The 20,046-nt window shown below is 41.8% G+C and overlaps 1 protein-coding gene across 15 annotated transcripts in view; it reads left to right on the top strand.

Annotated features, from left to right (window-relative positions):
- Nucleotides 1–360: 360 nt before the first annotated feature.
- The window catches only part of KHDRBS2 (KH RNA binding domain containing, signal transduction associated 2), a 299,012-nt gene continuing 279,326 nt past the window's right edge, over nucleotides 361–20,046 (top strand). For all 15 annotated transcript variants that reach the window (XR_006014113.1, XR_006014102.1, XR_006014104.1 and 12 more), the window contains exon 1: nucleotides 361–565. The gene's annotated coding sequence lies outside the window, so the exon portion shown is untranslated. The remainder of the gene's footprint in view (nucleotides 566–20,046) is intronic.

Here is a 20,046-nt window from a genome sequence, read left to right as displayed (position 1 = left end):
TCTAGGGAATATCACATTGCCTGCAGTGCCAAATACTTACAAGACAATTCAGGGTGATACCCACAGCCAGGGGTATCAGGTTGTCTTCTCTTTTGCTTGCAACAAGCATACAAGTGAGCAGTGAAAGATTGGTCTATCTATTTATCTAGTCTATCTATCCAGCTAATTTTTCACATTTGCCTCTCTTGTTGCTTCTACAACCTTCTCTCAGGATGTCAGCTTATATCTGCCTGATTTGTATCCCTTCAAAACACTTCTGATCGTCCTTACTTAAAAGTTTGACCCGTGATCTTTATCTTTTTTTTCCTACAACAAGCAGGTTATGTTTTTCTCTTCAGATCTCTTCATAGCATTTTCTATGTGCTGCCACCCACCCAGTCGTTCATCATCTGTTATTGAGATGTCATCTCCCAGCTAAGATCTGCCTGCTGAGCCACCCCTTATCACTCTTCTTGAAGATCCTCAAGGAGAAATACCTTTGCTCTTATCATGTGATGGTCCTCCATGATAGCACCTGTAAACTGCATTGGTTCGTCAGTATCATGTTAGAAAACAACTTTTACAAGTAAGAGTGTTTCTTTAAACTTTGTCTCTTATTATTGAAGGTTTAATAGGAAAAACAGTGTATAAACTGGTCCTGAAATGAAAGCTGGTAATGTTTGATAGAGCCAGCTGGGATTGGCTCTGCTGGACAGGGAGGAAGCTTCTGGCAGCTTCTCACACAAGCTATCCCTGTAGCCCCCCACTACCCAAACCTGGACATGCAAACCCAATAAAGACTGTAATAAGAATATAAACATGATAAGACTGGGCCTCTCCTTTCTTTAAACTATAGTACTGAAGAGTCTTGTAGGGGTATGTTCATTGCTCAGATGCCATTTTTTGGTTGGGATTTTGCATAATAGGAAAAACAGGCAAGGAAAATCAGGGGATGGATTATTCCATGTTCACTGAAAAGTCATGCATTTTTCTTGTCTAATTCCCACTGGTTTCCTAATGGTGTATTTCTAGATCAAAGCATATTTAGTGGAATCTGAACCTCAGAAGAGCCCTTTCATCCTGCAAATGAGAATACGTTGGCACAATGCTGTGAATCATGGGCAGGTTTCATAATGTTGGATATAGTGCTGTACTTGTCTGTAGAGAACTTCATGATCCAGTCCTGGCCTTATATTTGTAAGCATTAAAGATGTGGCTTCAAAAGATACCTGCTCATCTGAATGCTTAATTTCAGGATGAATTAAGAACTTAAACATCTTTAAAATCCAGGGTTAAGTTAATTTTTCCTTAAACATGTCAGTTTTAGAACATATCTCTATTGTTTTTATATTTCTCTTTAATTTGGGGTTTTCACAGCATGTTTTATGCTGATCCCATGGCATACAATTGTTAGAGCTGCTGACACACAAGTAGAAAGTCTGCTTCAGTTCCATGATGTCTTTCGTTTAACCCGTTCTGCACTGCTACTGATCTGATTGTTAGTGAAATGTTTCTATGGACTTGTTACATAAAACTTTCTCAGATGCTTCTTCTTTAATAAAACCATCGTAATTTCTCCTGAAGCATTTATTTTCAAATTCATAGAATTTGTCTCTGTGAAATGACTTATCATATGGCATGAGAGAGAGAAGTTTAATAGAGGACAATAGCCAATACCCAAAATATAGTATAGATCACAAAGGTAAATCTGCATATTTTCCATTTTCTTTTGGCAGATAGCCAGACAGCCACTTATGAGAAGTTACATTATTTCTAGATTTTCAGTTAACTACATGAATAATTGCTCCATTTTTTGTTTGCAGATACTGGAATCTGTCTTCATATCATAATGATAGCCTAGCCTTTAATTTGTGTGCAGGAGTTTTAATTGGTAGAGATGTTTTCTATAGCAGCATGCATCTTCTGAAATAAAGCAACACACATCCTTTGATTAATGCGGGCTAAGTCACTGGAGTGTTTCATGGTGGCAGCATCAATTTCTAGGCAGAAAAGCTAGAAAAGAATGCAGAAAAAATAGTAAGCCTGTTATTATCCCATGTCACTTTATTTGTATGTTAATGTTTCAAAATCTGGATTTTTGCTTACCAATATGCCATTCAAATAGTATTTTCTATTAGCAAGTCGTTGATGTTTTTTTGGTTTTATTAAAGAATGATAGTTTTTTCCTGCACTTTCCTAAAATACTGGTAGGTAGATGCATGGATTCAAATGTAACGTGACTTTGTTTTCCCTACAGTCGTTGAAATAAAACAATTTTATTGAAAATTCCTTTCATGTCTGCCTGTGTAATTTCAATTGTAGAAGTATTTTTAAAGTAGGACACTTACTGTGTGTATTGTTTGACCTTGTTTGATTTGGATGTTTTGGACTTTTTAGAATACCCTAGGAAGTACTACACTGGCATTTGACTTGTAGCCTGTGCTTAAACTCTCCATTTATATGGAGTTTATTTATCCATTTAGTTTTTATTTTTAAACCTTGATATATAAAGTCCCTAAGAAGAGGCTGTTATGTATTCAGGTAGATGACAAAATTAATATTTAAAATTTAGATTTCAAAGTGTGCCTAATCAGTGAGATGGTCTATCTTTGCCCATTTCTCTTTTAGCTCCCATTCAGAAACAATTCTGTTCTTCCTCTCTGATGTCCCTTCTTATTCTCCACCTTAGTGTAGTCTTCAGATTTGTTCCCTTGATTTCTCATGTCCTTCCTGATAATTTGTTGTTGAAGACTGATGAAGCATGAAATGAACTTTTGCCCTTCTTCTCCTTTATATTTTTTGTTTGTTTGTTTGTTACTTTGGTTGATCCTGTCATCTGTTTTCTTGTTTTTCTGCTTCATATTTCCTTGAGTGTCTCCTGGCCATCTCTTGACACCTTTCTCTCCAGATTTCCAGATTCCTTGCCTTCTAGCTTCATTCTGGCTTATGTTCTAGAAATATTTTATAATGGAAAATGAGCTATATCTGTAGTGTCTAATACCATGTCTTGTACAATATTTTGGAAGCAGTCACAATACTTAATTTTGCTTTCTGGAATTAAAGAAAATGTTTTTCAGCCAAGAAAAGAGTACAATCCATTGGCAGTTTCAGAAAAAAAGAGAAGAAAATAAAAGTGCAGATTTAAGTTTGTTTCTTGTCTATTATGCTCCTCTTTTTTGTTTAATGTTTTAATTATTTAGTTACTTTACTTTTGAAATTGCTCACACTTGCTGTTTTTGTAGATGCATGAAAAGACCTATATCCTTTCTTGAAGCATCCTTTCAAACAAATACTTTTAAAATGGACATTAATACTCATGGCTGGGTAGCCATGAAGTTATGTGTGGGCAAGAACTGACATGCCCCAGTGATTATCCACAATTTTACCTCTCTTACAAGAGCATGTAGTGACAGGACAAGCGGTGATGGCTTCAAACTGAAAGAGAGTAGGTTTAGATTACATATTAGGAAGAAATTCTTTACTGAGGGTGAGGGTGGTGAGGCACTGTCCCAGATTACTCAGAGAAGTTGTGGATAACCCATCGCTGGAATTGCTCAAGGCCAGGCTGGATGGGGTTCTGAGCAGCCTGGTCTTATGGAAGGTGTCCCTGCCCATGGCAGGGGGGTTGGAACAACATGATCTTTGAGGTCCCTTCCAGCCCTTAAACATTTTGTGATTCTCTCCAATACTAAGAGTGCTTTGTGTTTCCTTACTGAAACAAAAATCTATCTTATATTTTTATTACTCCATAAAATTGAAATGATAAATATGAGTACCATCAGCTGTTGCTATTGATGGCATCCATCCTAAAGCCAAGGGAAAGTGATAGGATTTTTATCATAATTTAAAAAATGCCAGCATTAAAAACACCCCAGCATTATACCTGCCAAGACCTGATGGAGTATTTTTTATATGAAATGGTTCCAATTTGTTGAAAAAAGAAGCACTTCCCCAAAAATATTAAATTCCTTATTAGCTCAGCATCAAGTTGCAGTTCTTGTGTTGGGTTGAGCCTGAGCAGAGCTGTTTTGCAATGGAACATATTGTCTTGCAGCACAGTGTACTCCTGGAAATTTTCTTCTTCCTCAAGAATGAGCCTGTGGCATTTTCTGAACTTGAGAGGCTGTTTCCTGTACTAATCAAGGCAGCTGACAAGCCCTTCAGTGTGTTTGAATCAGTGTGGGTTTGTCCAAGTTCTTTCTTTGCCCTGTACACCCTAAGGCACAAATTGACAGATTTTTTTTTTTTTTACCAGCTGCTGAGATGGTTGGCAGGAGACATGTAACCAGATGAGAAGACTTGTTAGTCTGAGACATAAAATTCAGGCAAACTGAGCGATTTCCTTTTTAACATTTTCATTGTGAACTGTATTTTCTTCTGTTTCTTAAATATTTCGTGATACCTAATCTGCAGCAGCATAAGCAGTTTCCTCTGGACATGGTTAATTAGGATGCTTGTTGTGAAGTAGGACAGTTCTCAAATGCGGCCAGTCTCAGAGATCTCACTACTGTTTCACCAGAGCTAGGAGAAGGAGTTTTTTGTATGCCTGTTAATGAACAGTAATAGTGAGGTAAATTGTGAAGGTGTCATATAAAGTAGGAGACAGGAAAGAAGAAAAAGATGTTCCCAGATACACAAGAGTATTATGGGCATTTTCATTTGCTTGATGATTTTAAGTAAGGCAGGTGCTCTTTTCCACACTCAGAATAAGGGCCTAACTGCCAATTACCTTAATGGAAGGAATGAATTGCTCCTAAAGAAAAGCAGGGCGTACACCAAATTTATATGGGTTTCTGGGTAACAAGATTCACCAACATTCAAATTGGTGAACAAAACAAGCTGAAAGGTGCTTACACTTTTTAGATGAAATTGAATGTCTCTGTTTACTTAGAATCATAGAGGTCTTTCCCTCTCAGTTGCTCTGTGATTCTGAGTCCATTAACCAGCACTGCCAACTCTACCTCTAAACCATGCCCCTAAGTACCACAACTGCATGTTTTTTGAACACTTCAGGGATGGTGACTTTGCCACTTCCCTGGGCAGCCTGTTCCAATGCGTCACCACCCTTCCAGTGCAGACATTTTTCCTAATACTGAATCTAAACCTCCCCTGGCACAATCTTCTGTCCTATCTGTTGTTACATGGGGAAAAAAGATGGACACACACCTGTGCACACCCTGCTTTGAGGTGGTAGTAGAGAGCAATAAGGTCTTCCCTGATTCTCCTTTTTTGCAGGCTAAACAACCCCAGGTCCCTCTGCTGCTCCTCATAAGACTGGTGCTCCAAATTAATTTCCAGAATTATATTGTAGTTCTTTATCCAGTTCTGCACAAGTATTCACTGGGTTCAGAGTGCTTTACTGGGCAGCAGTACATTATTCCCTAAACAGTTTAATGATAGGTATGCTAGTAATGAGGAGGGTAATGAAGAGCCTGCATAGTGGCAGCCTATGGGCTCCTATGTCAAAAGTAAGTTTATTACATTCCCTCTCAGTCATGTAATCTGTGCTTCTGCATTTTTCAGGTATTAGGTGTTCACAAATGATAGGGCAAAATGACTACTGGGATGACTTTTATGGTAATTTTAAGAAAAATTTTCTAAGGAAATACAGTTAGTTGGTACAATTAAATTAATTAAATTTTTGTCTGCCAGGCTTTTTCCCCCCAATATTTTCTAAACATGTCGGCTAATTTCAAATTTATAGGAAATAGAAATTCATTAGTTACTGTCTTAGCATTTTGTCGTAATGTCAAGGTAAATGCGATGCCTGATGTCAGGTGTTTGGAAAAGAGCCATAGTACTCCTTAGTCTTCTGGAGATGCTGATTCGCAGAAAAACTGTTGTCTCCCACAGAACTGGTCCCTGTCTTTTCCACACTGATAATACAGCAAGGTGCACTGAGCTTGAGGAGCGAACTCCTGAGTCTGGCATAGACTTTTATGCCAGCGTTTCTATCCCCTGGGCTAGGAACTGCCTTGAAACTGGGTGCCATTGCTTTGACTTCTAATGATGAAAAGCCATCCGTGGGAGCTGAGAGTATATTTGGTTTTATGGTGTGTTGCTGTTATAACTGCAGGACTTTGGCATTAAGAAAAAGAAATGCATCTTTTTGACAGGGTGAAAAAATGCTATTTGGCCATTTAGGCCAGTGTGGGGTCTTCCAGCTAGCTGGAGTTAGGAATAGTATGCCTAGGTGTTATTTATAGATAACCACTTGTGTAAGGGCTCAGCAAGGATTCAGACTTACTCCCGGACTGTAAAAAATTAAGCAGCTGTGTAGATCCATCACAAGCAGGTTCCACTGTTATTGGAAGCTTCTCAGGTTGCTTGTTTCCTGGCAGTACTCCTGCTTACTCTGGATTCCTGTGATACTTTTTTTTTTTTTCAATTGAATAAGAAGCAAAGGATCTGGTGGAGAAAAAAAGGACGCTTCCCATCACTGATTTTTAGATGTATGCCAGAAGCATACACTGTACTCGTACTATTTGAAAACATTATCCTGGGCCCTTTTTTTCCCCCCTTGACAAGATAACAGGCTTTGATGAAGTGGGTTGCAGACAGGTTCAAACATGTCTTCTTCACCTTTTAAAATTGATTTCTAGAAATCTAGTTGTAGGAATCAAAGGATATGTGCAGGAAAGGAAACAAGTCTCCTTGACATCAGTATGTTTTAATTTACTGCTGTGGCCTGTACAAAGAAAATGAGTATTCTTAAGGCAAGGTTAGAAATCTATGAAAAATGCACGTCTTGTTTGCCACAGTATCAGTTGTGATACCTCTCTAGGATGAGTTTTAATTCCTTGTGTCAAATAACCCAGAGTAATGAAATCACATTACCTGATGTTAATGTGTTTTCTTCCCTAGGAATACAAATTCACTTGCTTGGAATTTTCTTGGTTGCCATAGACTATCCTATTTCCAGGCAGGATGGAGGTTTCCTGCTTTTTGTTGAATAGTTTGCAGATTCTTGGTTTACATCGAGTTGTAAGAATGTCCCTAATCTTGCCTCAGTTGCCAAATGCTTTTTCTTGCATAAATGAATCATAGCCAAGAACACTGAGGGGCACTTAACAAAAACTAAGGTGTAGTTTGCTCCTACTTCTGATGAGGTTACTGGACTGGTTTCTGTATCCTTATGTTACAGCTATTTCATTAAATGGAGTAGGCCCAAGCATTGGCACCTTGTTCACATGTCCCTGTCACGTCTGCAGATCAGTAGGTGAGCAGCCAGTACTTAGACATGGCCTGAAGTGCAGTATGAGTGAGGAAAAACCTACTGAGTGTGGTGGGAGCATAAGTGTGTTCTGTCAAATCCATTGAAAAATCCAATGTAGAAAAATCCACAGGAGGCTCTGCAATAAGATCTTCCTCAGATTATTAAAATATCTTTAATTTTACACATTTTCTTCATTTCAGCTTCATTTTCACTGCATGTTTACAAGTGTGTTGATTCATGTTGCTGCATGATCCATATATTTTTAGATACTGCGGACAATTTCTTCTGAAAAGGCTATGCAGAAAGGTTGATCATCTTTTTAGTGTGTGCTGCTGATCCTCTGGAGCAAGGATCTCTTTGTACAGACTTCCAAGTGGAGGCTTAAAGCAAAGTGGATTTGTGAGTGAAGGCTTACATACCATTGTACTGTTTAGATATCACTAGTTTAGTCCTTTAATTTAAATATCAGTTTATCAAAAAGTTCTTATTTGTAACTGTTGCTTTCAGTCTGAAGTAAGATAAAGTAAAATGTGAGTCGTCTTTCATTGTGATAGGAAATGGTGTGATCTTTTGGATGAACTGGGAAATCCTGATAACATGCAGTGAAACTCTGAACATCATTAAACTTGACATTTGGCTTAATATTTATGTTGGCTACGTAGTCTTAATAAGCACCTGGATATAACTTTAATGTAAATGAAGTCTTTGGTGATGAAACAGTGAGTGTTTAAGAGATAATGTCATTGTACAGAGGTAGAAATAATTGTTCATATCATCACTGAATCTTTTGTTTCCTTATTTTGTGCTTTTTTACCAGTTATGAATAAAAAGTTTGGGTTTTTTATATATAACTATTTGGTTTATATATGAGTATATATACACACACAGTATTTTCCTGTCTGTATAGCAGTCAGAGCCATTCTTTGCTGACAGAGCACACTAGGAAGCAAAGGTCATACTCTCAGGTGCTAAATCTCTCCCACCTCTCAGCAATTCCTTGCATTTACGTGGGGTTTCATAATCTCTTCTGAACTTCAGTTTTTCCTGTCAGTCTTCAGATACAGATAACTTTCTGAGCCCAAGATCTGAAGTGACATTATAAATGGAACTAGTCTTTTGAAGGTTTGTAGACTCCTTTCAAATACTTCGGTAACTGTCTGAGCAGAGATTATTAGCTCATTAGTAGTATTGCTACCTGGAAAACCAGGAGAGGTCAATGAGAAGTCTGAACTTCAAGCAAAATTTTACACTGGTTCTTAACTTCAGCATATGGCATATTTTCATAGTTTTCAATATTGTGAACTTCTAGACATCAGTCTTATTCTGTAGCTGTTCTACCTCACAGTACAGAAAAGTCTGAAAAAGGCTAAGTAAGAGCAGAAAGGAAAAAAAATGCCTGCTGGTTCATATCTCTCTCTTGCTCTGAGGACAGAATAGCAGACATGATTATCACTAATAAGTTCTAGGACTGAAGAGAGTGAAGAAACTTCCCAGAAAGTGTGAAGAGACAGAAAAGCTTCCTTTTGTCTGGTTGCTCCAGCTGGGTAGAGCAACCCGCTCAAGAATACCAACAGCTTTCAGATAGTCAGGGATAGGTAATGAGTATGTCACCGGTGGACTTAGCTGCGATTTCAGTGATCGATTCATCTTTCACCCCTACTTACCTGTTCCACACCACACAATATGTAGCACAGCACTGATGTTTTCTCTTCAGATTAATCTGTGAGAACACTTCAGTGTGTCCTGAAGTGCCTTGTTTGAATGGACTTTTACACAGTAGAAACTACAAAAATCTTTGGGAAAAAGCTACTTTCCTTTTCTTACGTGTCATAGCAACACAGTTTGCTAGGGTTTTAAATTCAAGGACACCTAGAGATATGTTTACAAATAAATACACTTGTGATGTTTTTGTTGGTTTTTGCTTGATTTTTTACTTGTCTGAGTAAATCTTCATGCTCCCTATTTCTTCTTACGAGTAGTCTCATTCTCAGATGAAAGAAACCCAGTATTAAATTAAAAATATTCCAACAACTTTCAGATTTGCCTTTCATCCAGCTGGTGGCATGTTCATAATACTATCTAAGCTGCCCTGAAGGTAAGAGGTAAGAAGGGAGAAGTGTGCTGGGAACAGCTATTTAGTGAACTGCACACCATAGTTAAAGCAATACAACAGCTGCCAACACCAAACTTGCAACACAGCCTATGCAGGTTAACTCCCCAAATGCGTGTTTGACTTCAAAGACACTTTTGAAAGAACTTCAGTCTTTAAAATCTTACCCAGTGGCTTGCTCTCTTTTTAACAATTTGATGAAAAATATATTTAATCAATGTTGTAATTGTTTGGTCCTTTTAATAATCCTTTTATAATCCTAATAATAGTCCTTTTTTTTCCAAAGGAAGAAAAAAACTGTATCTTGAAGCTAACATTGTTGTCACTCTTTAAATGTTGTCCCCAACTCTATTTAGTAAGCCATCACATTCAAAATGCATCCCAGATCTTTTCTTTATACTGCACTTGCTGATGCTGTCCTTAAGATTGCTGTTGGTTATTTTTACTGAGGCGAGAAAGACTCCATCAATTTCCTGCAGCAAATTTCGTCATAAATAGTATTTTTTTTTTGTGATTACAGTTGGTATATATCTAGAATTACCTGGGATAATGTATCAAGGAGTTTACTCAGCAACTGAACTAGGATTATATGGACTACTGTCTTGAGGAACTACTTGGAAATCAGACTTAAAACTCTCCATGGAAAGCTATGCATCTGAGCAGATGTTTATAAATTTAGTAAGAACTAATATTTCCGTTTCAGGACTTCTCTAGTTATTTAACACTACTAGTATTGTCTTCATAGCTTTTTTAATCTGTACTGATCTAGGCATAGGTCAGTAGATGGATACATTAGGTAATTATTTTTCTACCAATAGTATAATTTGCACATGAAACTACCCTGTGGCATACGTTTGCAAGCTGCTGATTACACAATAGGTAGAGCCAAAGTAGTAACCAGGCAGTAAAAATCAGTTGCCAGTATGGAGATGGGGATGGAAATCTAAGTTGTTGCACACTTTCATTTTCTCCTTTGTCTCCTTGTTAATTCTCTTTGGTTTTCATTAAATTAGAAATATGAAGTTCTTTAGATTTTTTAATTACTTTTCTACCTATGTTAGTACATTTTGTTAAAAAAGTTTGCTAAGGATACAGGGTTTATGCAATCATGCTGTTCCTGTCTTCTAACTTTTTCTGCAGTAATATTTAAGTCTTTTGGATAAGTTCCAGAAATTTGACAGACAAGGATAAGTCTGAAGGGTTCAGACCAGGTTATTCAGGGATTTGTCCAGATGGAACCTGAAATCCTCCAGTGGAGGAGATGGTGTAGCATATCTGGACTACCTGCAGCCCTGCTGGGCTGTGTTGAGAAAACTTTTCCTTATATACAGTCCAAACCTTTCTATTTTCACCTTTTCCCTGTTTTCTCTCATCCCTGTTTCACACTGCTGTGAAGAGCCTGACTGTGGGAATATCAGTGTTGCTGAGCTGCTGTTAGACCCCTCAGAGCTGTCTCTTAACCACAATAAACAGGCCCAGTTCTCTCAGCCTCTTCTCACAGGGCAGGTGCTCCAGCTCTGACCACCATGAGTGGCCTCCACTGACCTTGCTCCAATTTTTCAATGTCTTTCCTGTTCTGTGGAAGAGAGGGGGCAAATCTGGCCCCAGTGTTACACGTACATACCATCTCATGAGTACCTACTAAAGGATATGGTCACTTTTCTACATTTTCTCTATATTCTATAAAATAGGCAGCCTGATAGATGATAATGGTCATAAAGTCCAACAATAAAAAATACTTGCATTATGAATTAAACTTTTAGTGGAGACTGTATTTTCAGATGTGCCCAAATTGAAAAGACCTTCAGTGCCTTATGGGACATCATGGAATCTGATCATAAGGGAAGAATCTGTAAAAGACTTGATTTTATCAATATGGATGCTTTCAGCAGTTCCCCAGTATAATTACATGTTATACATAAAAGTATTTTTTTTGTTTTCAGTCTGTAACGTGACAGATGCTTTCTCCTCCTGAGAAACACTGAATACCCATTTTTGTTCCTTCTCATACTGTGCCTGATTTTGCATGTCTCTGTCATTCCTTTTTGACTTGTCTTTCAGAATTCTTTCTGAGCATTATTTTACTAGCCACTTTTCTTGCTTGAGAGCCGAGGTGATTCAGCTCGAGTTAATACTGTAACAGTGCTTTTGGTGATTTTGAGTGTAGACAAATTCAGTTTGTATCTGTCTACAGCAGATGACGTGAACATGTAGATTTGACCCACAATTATATAACAGGCATTACATTCATCACTGGCAGAGGTATTGCCTTACTTGCCTGATGTAATAAAAATTACTCCCATATCTTCCCTGAATCACCCCAGCTAGCTTTGTGAGTTAATGAGTATGTGTACATAAAGTCAAGGAATGTTGATATGATACATGAGTGTGTTTCTGGGTGAATATAGTGAGCCTGTGGCTAATTTTTCAGTGCTTATGGCTGATTGTACTGTCATTATAACCCCTCCCAACTCCTGTTAGACACTCAATGTTTTTACTTTTAAATTACCTGTTCTTAGGGGTTTGGATGTAGTTTTCATTACTGGAAACTTCTTAGGATGTTCCCTTCCCATGAATTAACTTCATTTTAATTTGTCCAACTGGTTTTATTGAGCCATCTGCTTTTTTTTTTTCCTGACTCAAATCCAGTAGCCCTGCTTTCAATTAAAATGTAATGCCTTAGACAGAAATCGAGTCTTCATGTATGTTTTCAGTATTTTCTTTCTAAAAATATGCTGGGATTTTTTGTTAGCACCACTGTAGGTATTCACTGTTCCAGCTGTGTAATTTTGTAATGAACTTCAAATTTAAAAAGCTCTCTCTAGATTAGAACTGTCAGTGATTTGGTGATTGTTATTTTTAACTGGAGTTGTCTCATTCTTCCTCTTGCAGGTCAAACATTCTTTCATTAGCCTGCATAAAAAGGGTGCTTCTCAGAGTACTAGATAAGCTTGGTATACATATACATATACATGCATGCAAGAAGTTGGTGATGCTCCCATTCTGGAAATCATTCCCATTAATAGAAACATATGATTGTTTCAGGGGGCCTGGCCTTGTTAACAGCAGCCCTTGATTCTTGATTGAAACAGTGCCTGTACTGCAAATGCAAAGGCAAGAAAAGCCAGATAGGTAAGGTGCACGATAGGCTGCAGAATTCCCTTAAGTGGGAGGCAAATGTTGACAGCAGAGAGGACTGTGTAGATTTAAATTTTTTTGGTGGGTTGGACAGACTGACAGGGAGAACATTATTTTTTGAAGAGTTTTGACATGTCTCTTAAGTGTAGCAAAAGGATGTTTTTACTGTGGGATGCCTAATTTTAATAGAAAAAATATATTAATGAGAGAAGTTTTGTAATGGGTGTCAAGGACTTTGAAGAGAAATATGATTAACATAATTTTATTGGCACTGTTAGAGTAAAGCAGAGAGTACTGAAAAAGAGCTGCTAATTTAACTTTCCATTTTATAAGTCCATGAAGGAAGAAGCAGCTACTCCCCTCAAAAAAAACCCATATAAGCGGGCTGAGAATATTTCTAGAATTTTACAGCTCTAAGTCTGGAGATAGCTGAAGATAAATTTTCGTAGGGAATAATACCTCTAAAAAGATACAGGTAGAAATGTCTTTTTGTCTCTGATACTTCTCTAGTGGGGACCTCTTTTTGCATGACTGAAATGTGCATGTTTTCTTCCAGTTAAGAGGGATGAGATACATGTGTATTGTACAGAAGCAAATGCAAGAGTATTGTGTTAATGGTAAATGGCAAAAATGAGGCATGTTTGAGGATTGATACTGGAGGAAGTAGTTGAATAGCTCTGAGTCTCCCTGCTATTCAGTTAGCTCAAAGCAAAAGTGAGTGGAAAATACATAGAGTTTCTTCTTGAAATGCTTTATTTTCTGTTTTTATCTAAGATCAGTGATGCAGAAAAAGTACCATTGTGGCCCTTGTGTTTGTGCTCTGTGGAGGAATGCTGTTGATCATGGACATTCTGTTTGCACTGGTGTAGAGGGTTGACATTGGCTGGATGCCAGGCACCCACAAAAGCCACTCACTCACTCCCCTCTGCAGCTGGACAGAGGACAGAAAATTTAACAAAGGGTTCATGGGTTAAGGACCGGTAGAAAACACTCGTCAATTACCATCAAAGGCAAAACTGGCTCAACTTAGAGATACAAAGTGAATTTATTGATAGCAAAATCAGTGTAGGATAATGAGAAGTAAAATAAAACCATAAAAACACCTTCCCCCACCCTGCCCTGCCTCCGTCCCAGCTCTGCCTCCTAAGCCAGCAGGGCAAGGAGACAGGGAATGGGGGTTATGGTCAGTTCATCACCCGTAGCTTCTCCCACTGCTCAGGGACAGGAGTCCTTCCCTTGCTGCAACTTGGGATCCCTCCCATGGGAGACAGTTCTCCCCAAACTTTTCCAGTGTGAGTCCATCTCACAAAAAGCAGCTCCCTGTGAGCTGCTGCAATGCGAGCTCATCCCATGGGCAAAAGTCCCCCTTAAACTGCTGGTGCATGGGTCACTCTTCCACTAGATGCAGTCCTTTGAGGACAGGCTGCTCCAGCATGGGTCCCTCTCACTCACCCCAGGTCTCCCACCTGGTCACAGCCTCCTCTCAAGCATCCATCTACTCTGGTCTGGGGCTCCTCCATGGGCTGCGGGTGGATCTCTGCATCCCCATGGATCATCATAGGCTGCAGGGGGACAGCGTGCTTCACCATGGTCTTTACCACAGGCTGCAGAGGAATCTTGGCTCTGGTGCCTGGAGCATCCTCCTCCCCCTCCTTCTTCACTGACCTTGGTGTCTGCATAGTTGTTCTTTTCACATGTTTCCACTCTGCTCACTCTGCTCTTCTCTGGCTGCAATAACAACTGCCCCACCATTTTTGTTTTCTCTATTCTTAAATATGTTATCACAGAGGTATTACCACCATTTCTCATTGGCCCAGACTTGGCCAGCACTGCATACATCTTTGGAGCCACCAGGGATTGACTGCTGGACACTGAGGAAGCTTCTGGCAGCTTCTCACAGGAGCCACCCCTGCAGCCCCCTCCATGTCCCAAACCAAACCATGCAAACCTAATACAGCTGGTCACAAAATCCTATACTGCCTAATAGAGCTGGTCACAAAATCCTGTACTGCCTATAGATTTCTGTAAGCAGCAGCACATGTTCCCCTGCACTAGGAACACAGTCTGCAGCCAGCAGCAAGCTACTGAAGTCGAGCATTAAAGAACTGCCCGCTCTCTCTTGGGACAGCACTTGGGCTGCCACCAGTGCCAGGGACCATCCTGGGGCAGACTACTGACACTGGAGTGTGTTGGCATGTTCCAGCTCTCAGAGCAGGATAGTGACTGTCCTTTCTGACATGTGCAGAAATGGAACCAAAAGCTGTGTGGCTGTGGTCCTGGGCCACCATCTCTCAGTGACTCTGCTTGAGCAGGTGAGGGTGGACTAGATGACCTCTGGAGGTCCTTTTCTTCCTCCACTGTTCTCTGGTTCTGTGACTCAAAACACACTCAAGCTAGGAAAGCACCTTCAGATTTCATGACATGGCAAGGTTTGAATGATTCCATATTCTCATGAAGAGCCAGGTTTGTCTCCCAAAAGTCAATTATCCATGTGGCAGCCACCTCTTTTGTTTCCTTTGGGGGATTTATGAGTGACATCACAGAACACTAACAAGCTAAACACAAGCATGAGGGGTGCAATGAGTGTGACATCTCACTAAAGGCATTGGTTCTGTTTTTGTAGCATGTGTTGCAGGTGACCATAGTTTTCCAAGTTGGCAAGTCACAATTGACAACTGAAGCAACTAGCTGCATGTCAGTGCTGTGAGCCAGCAAGTTGGCAGCTTGATCCTGGCCTGGATTCCTTCATGAGACTTGTCTTAATGCTTCTTTTCTGTGGTTGTACTAGTCATGAAGTGACATGAGGATTGTACACAGCAGACACTGACTGTAGTTCAATACAAAAATTGAATACAGTTTGTCTTGCTCCAGTAATGAATGTATTGCCTCTGTCCTTTGAGAAGACTCCTCTTTTTGCTCCAGTTTTACTTGAATGTAACAGTTCTGCACATCACTGTTTTTTGATGATTTGGGGAGTCTTTGGCCATGGTCTGAAGAGCCTGTAGCCTGTACTGCCACTCTGGGCATTAAACCTGAGGCTTTGTACAGGGCATACCATGAGGGCAAATTTCTCTGTGAAGGCTTTGGGGATTATTTTTAAAGTCTCTAAAGGAGAAGGAGAAGGAAAGGCTTTTCAGAGGCTTGCTACCAGGCATTAGATTTGGATTGGCATTATAGGCAGTGCCTTTGAGACAGAGTAATTGTAAATTGACTTCACTTTTCACTGCTACCTTGTGAGAAGAGTGGTAACAGGAGAAGTTACTTTGGGGGATGTTTGGGATAAAGCATAAGAAAACAGGTATGGAAGGACAGGAGATTTCCTAGTAAGTCATTGGTGTCTTTGGTACCAGGGCAGAAAGGAGAAAAAGAGAAAAAGTTGATCACACTGTGGAAACCCAATATAGGGAGCAGGAGCAAAAGCACCCCCATACTAAATGTTCAGTACCACATTTTACAGACAAATGTGTAACATAGAACAGAATGACAAAAGCAGCACTGAAGTTTCATGCCTGTTACCCTCCTAACCTGAAAAGGCCTTGCAAGGGTGTCTAGATTTTCAGATGCATTTTGTGATGGAGAGTAGATGCTTGGCCCCAGCCTTGAGCATTGGATTTGACTTTATTTTTGCAATTATTAGTAGGGGCTGTTTTTGTCTAAAGTAGTATCATTCCTGACACTGGTAACAGGGCATACAGTAGTTCCCTTGTTGGTAGGGTGTGCTACCAGGCTTGTGCCCGGCATGGCTGCGGACCTCCACAGGAATCAGTTCCTTGCCACCTGTGGTTCAGTGAAAGAAATCCGGCGTCCCCGGTGATGGCGCTCACTCCTCCCTGAGGAGCTTGGGATGGCCCGTTCGGGTCTTAGAGCTTGTCCCTCGTCATGTTCCATCCTCCTTCGATTCTGGCGCAGTGTTTGGTGCCGTGTGCTGTGGGACCTCCCCCGGGACTGGTTCCTTGTCACCTGCAGTTCGATGAAAGAAGCTTGGTGTCCTCGCTGAAGGCGCTCACTCCTCCTTGGGGAGGCACGGTTGCCCTGTTCAGTCCTTAAAGGCTGTCTCTCATAATGCTTCATCCTCCTTGGATTCTCCTTCAGGGGCAGCCTCCCTGGGGTTTGGTTCCTTGTCACCTGCAGTTCTCTGTAAGAAGCCTGGCACCCCTGCTGTTGGCGCCTGCTCCTCCCTGAAGAGGCACGGATGTACCAGTCGTGCCTTAGAGCTCATCCCTCATCACGTTCCATCTTCCTTAGATGCTCCCTCAGTGTTTGGCTGGCAGTGCTGCGTGACCTCTGCTGGGATCGGCTCCTTGCTTCCTTCGGTTCTATGAAGGAAACCTGGTATTCTTGCTGACGGCGCTTACGCCTCCTTGAGAAGGCACGAACAGGCCGCTTGGTCCTTGGAACTTGGCCCTTGTCACGGGCAGTGTTCTGAGCCCTGCTTTGCTGCCGTCTACCACTGCTTGAGTGGTTGTAGCCCTGGGCCTGCTGGACCCTGCCATGGCCATCGTGATGCCGCCTTGGATACCTGCTTTGGCTCTTCTCTTGGGCCCTGCCACGGCTGCCACCACGGCTACCACCACAGCTGTCACCACGGCTTCTGCTGTAAGACTTGTGGTGCTGGCATCCTGAGGAATGATACCACCACCTTTCTGCAGACCGGGGCCCAGCTTCCCTCCTTGAGTATGGCTGGCAGAGCTGATGGACTCCCCGATGGAGTACACCTCAGAGTTACTGCCTCCCACCATGTGGAATATGTGTGGGAAAGACGACTGGTATATCAGGCCCTCCATTTTTCTGTGGAACCACTCCACCATGCAGTAAAAACAGAAAGGGTGCCGACGCCAGCTCACAGAGTCTTGGTCATTAATGGTGTCCAGGCAGATTGGGCACCTTAGGTTCACCGAAGCATTTGGACGTGTGGCCTGGGACACCTGGCTGGTGCTGGCAGCAGGGGAGGAGGTGCCACTTCCTGCCAAGTCTTCCTCCAAGGCCATTTCGCCCTGCAAACCAAAGAGATAAGCTGATGTGTCCCCTGGTGCTGGGGACACAGTCTGCAGCCAGCAGCAAAGCTACTGAAGTTGAGCCTTAAAGAACTGCCCACTCTGCCTCAGGACAGCACTTGGGCTGCTACCAGTGCCAGGAACCATCCTGGGGCAGACTACTGACACTGGGGTGTCTTGGCATGTTCTAGCTCTCGAGGCAGGATGGTAACTGACCTCTGATATGTGCAGGCAGGAGCTGGGAAGCTGGGAAAGGGATTCCTGGCCTCTCAGCAGCTGCAGCCAGAGCCTGGGTACATGGCAGGTTGGGACCAGCACCCCAGGCCCTGCTAGTGTCCTTGTCCAGCAAATCCTCTCTGTGCCCTCAGAAAGCACACAATGGGATGGGCGTCCTTTCCACCCCCCTGGAGATGTCTGTCCCTAGTGGAGGAGGCCAGACACTGGCCTTTCGGGGCTTCCCCAAGCATCCAAAAGGCTTGTTGTCACACGTGTCACAATGACTCCCTGGTGACATCATGGGGCTTTCAGGGACCATACCCAGAAGACACAAGCTCCAGCCCCAAGGAATAAAAACTTCCAAGATGGCTTATCTCACACAACTGCCCCACTGTCAAGCAAAATCCTAATGCCATATTTTTCATATAAATTCACAGGTTTCACTGATCATACCCAGCCCTATATTCTGTTTCAGAAATAAACTATCTCAAGGCATTTTTTACTCCTCAGTCAACTTTGCAGGTCAAGAGAGGTGATACTCCACTGGAGCAGTCTGTCCAGTGTGGGGCTCCCTAGCATAAGTAGAGATGGACATACTGGAGAGTGTCAACTAAGGGTTCACAAGGATGATGAAGGGTCTAGAGCATCTCTCCTGTGAGGAAATGGCTAAGAATGCTGCCTCCAGGCTGTCTGGAGAAGACACCGTAGGGGATCTTTTCCGGTGTATATCAGTACTTGAAGGGAAGGTACAAAGAAGACAGAGCCAGGCTTCTTCCAGGGGTGCCCAGTACCCACAACTTCCCTCTAAATATTTGGGACCTTTTTTTTTTTTAACTGTGAAGGTGACCAAGCCCTGTCAGGGTGCTTGTGGAATCTCCTTCCTTGGAGATGATACTCAAAAGCTGTGTGGCTGTGGTCATGGGCTGGTTGCCACTGGTCCCTGGCGGAAACCTGATGTCCACGATGTCCCTGCTGCCTTCTGCTGCAGTAATCTGTGCCCCTGTAGTTCTGGGCTTACAGCCTGGCCCTCATCACAATCCCTTCTCATTTGCTTCTCTCTCTGTGTTTGAACTTACATGCTGTGGGACCTCCCCTGAAATGGGCTCTGTTGCCTTTCATTCCCTGGACGAAACTCGACTCCCCACTGCTGTTTCTTGTGCCTTCCATAATAAGCTGGGACTCGCTCTTCTGGGTTTAGAGCTCAGTCCTCATCATGGAGTGAAACCAATCGAAGTGCCACAGTTTGTCTCATTCTGGGTAGATCAACAAACTCTTGTTCACCTAAGTCTGATAAGCCCAGCTGAAGTAGTCTTTCATTAACTTTAGTAAAGGCACCACGTTCATTCCAAAATTTCCGTGTACTCTCAGTCAAAAACAAAGCGCAAGACTGGGACTGGTTGCAAGGCCTGGTAGATGATTCAAAGGGGAGCATTTTGTCCTAACCCTTAGTACCCCTCCCTTCTGACCATACTGACTTTTAAGTGTCTTCAGCTTTCCAGGAGAAAGAGTTTAATTGTTTAGAAGGCCAATGGCATCCTGGCCTGTGTGAGCAATAGTGTGGCCAGCAGGACCAGAGAAGTGATTGTTCCCCTGTACTCAGCACTGGTGAGGCTGCACCTTGAGTGCTGTGTCCAGTTCTGCGCCCCTCACAAAGACATTGAGGGGCTGGAGCATGTCCAGAGAATGGCAACAGAGCTGGGGAAGGGTCTGGTGCACAAATCTGATGAGAAGCAGCTGAGGGAGATGGGTTGTTTCGCCTGGAGAAAAGGAGGCTCGGGGGAACTTTATTGCTCTCTTCAACTACCTGAAAGGAGGTTGTAGTAAAGTGGGGGTTCGTTTCTTCTCCCAGGCAAGTAGTGACAGGACGAGAAGACATAGCCTCAGGCTGTGCCAGGGGAGGTTCGGGTTGGACAGCAGGAACCATGTCTTCACATAAACAGTTATCAGGCTTTGGAACGGATTACCAGGGAGGTGGTGACTAGCTCTGGGGGGATGACTGTCCCTGGAAGTGTATTTAAAAGACATGTAGATGTGGCATGTAGGGATGTGGTTTAGTGGTGAACTTGGCAGAGCTCGATTAACAGCTGGACTTGATCACCTCAAAGGTCTTTTCCAACTTAAACTTCTGTGGTTCTAGTGAAATGTATGTGTACATGTGGATTGACTATCCCCACTTGCCTTTTAGAATTATCTCATTTAGTACTGTGTTCACAAGACATTTGGGAAATTCCTTAATTTCATTTTAGTACTTACTGTGCTTGGAACACTTTTTCCTCTTTATGCACCTTTGTCTCTCCCCTCTGTACCCCCATAGCACAACACTTGGTATAATTGCATTGGATCTATTTTCAAAGAACTTTCTATCTATTAAACTTGCCCAAAAGAAGTATTTT

Source organism: Corvus kubaryi, unplaced genomic scaffold (genome assembly GCF_017639235.1).
Source record: "Corvus kubaryi isolate FWS band 111438036 unplaced genomic scaffold, C.kubaryi_AGA036_p1.0 split3-73, whole genome shotgun sequence".
NCBI lineage: Eukaryota > Metazoa > Chordata > Aves > Passeriformes > Corvidae > Corvus > Corvus kubaryi.
The sequence above is the reverse complement of the archived record's forward strand: the minus strand, read 5'-3'. Positions and strand labels throughout refer to the sequence as shown.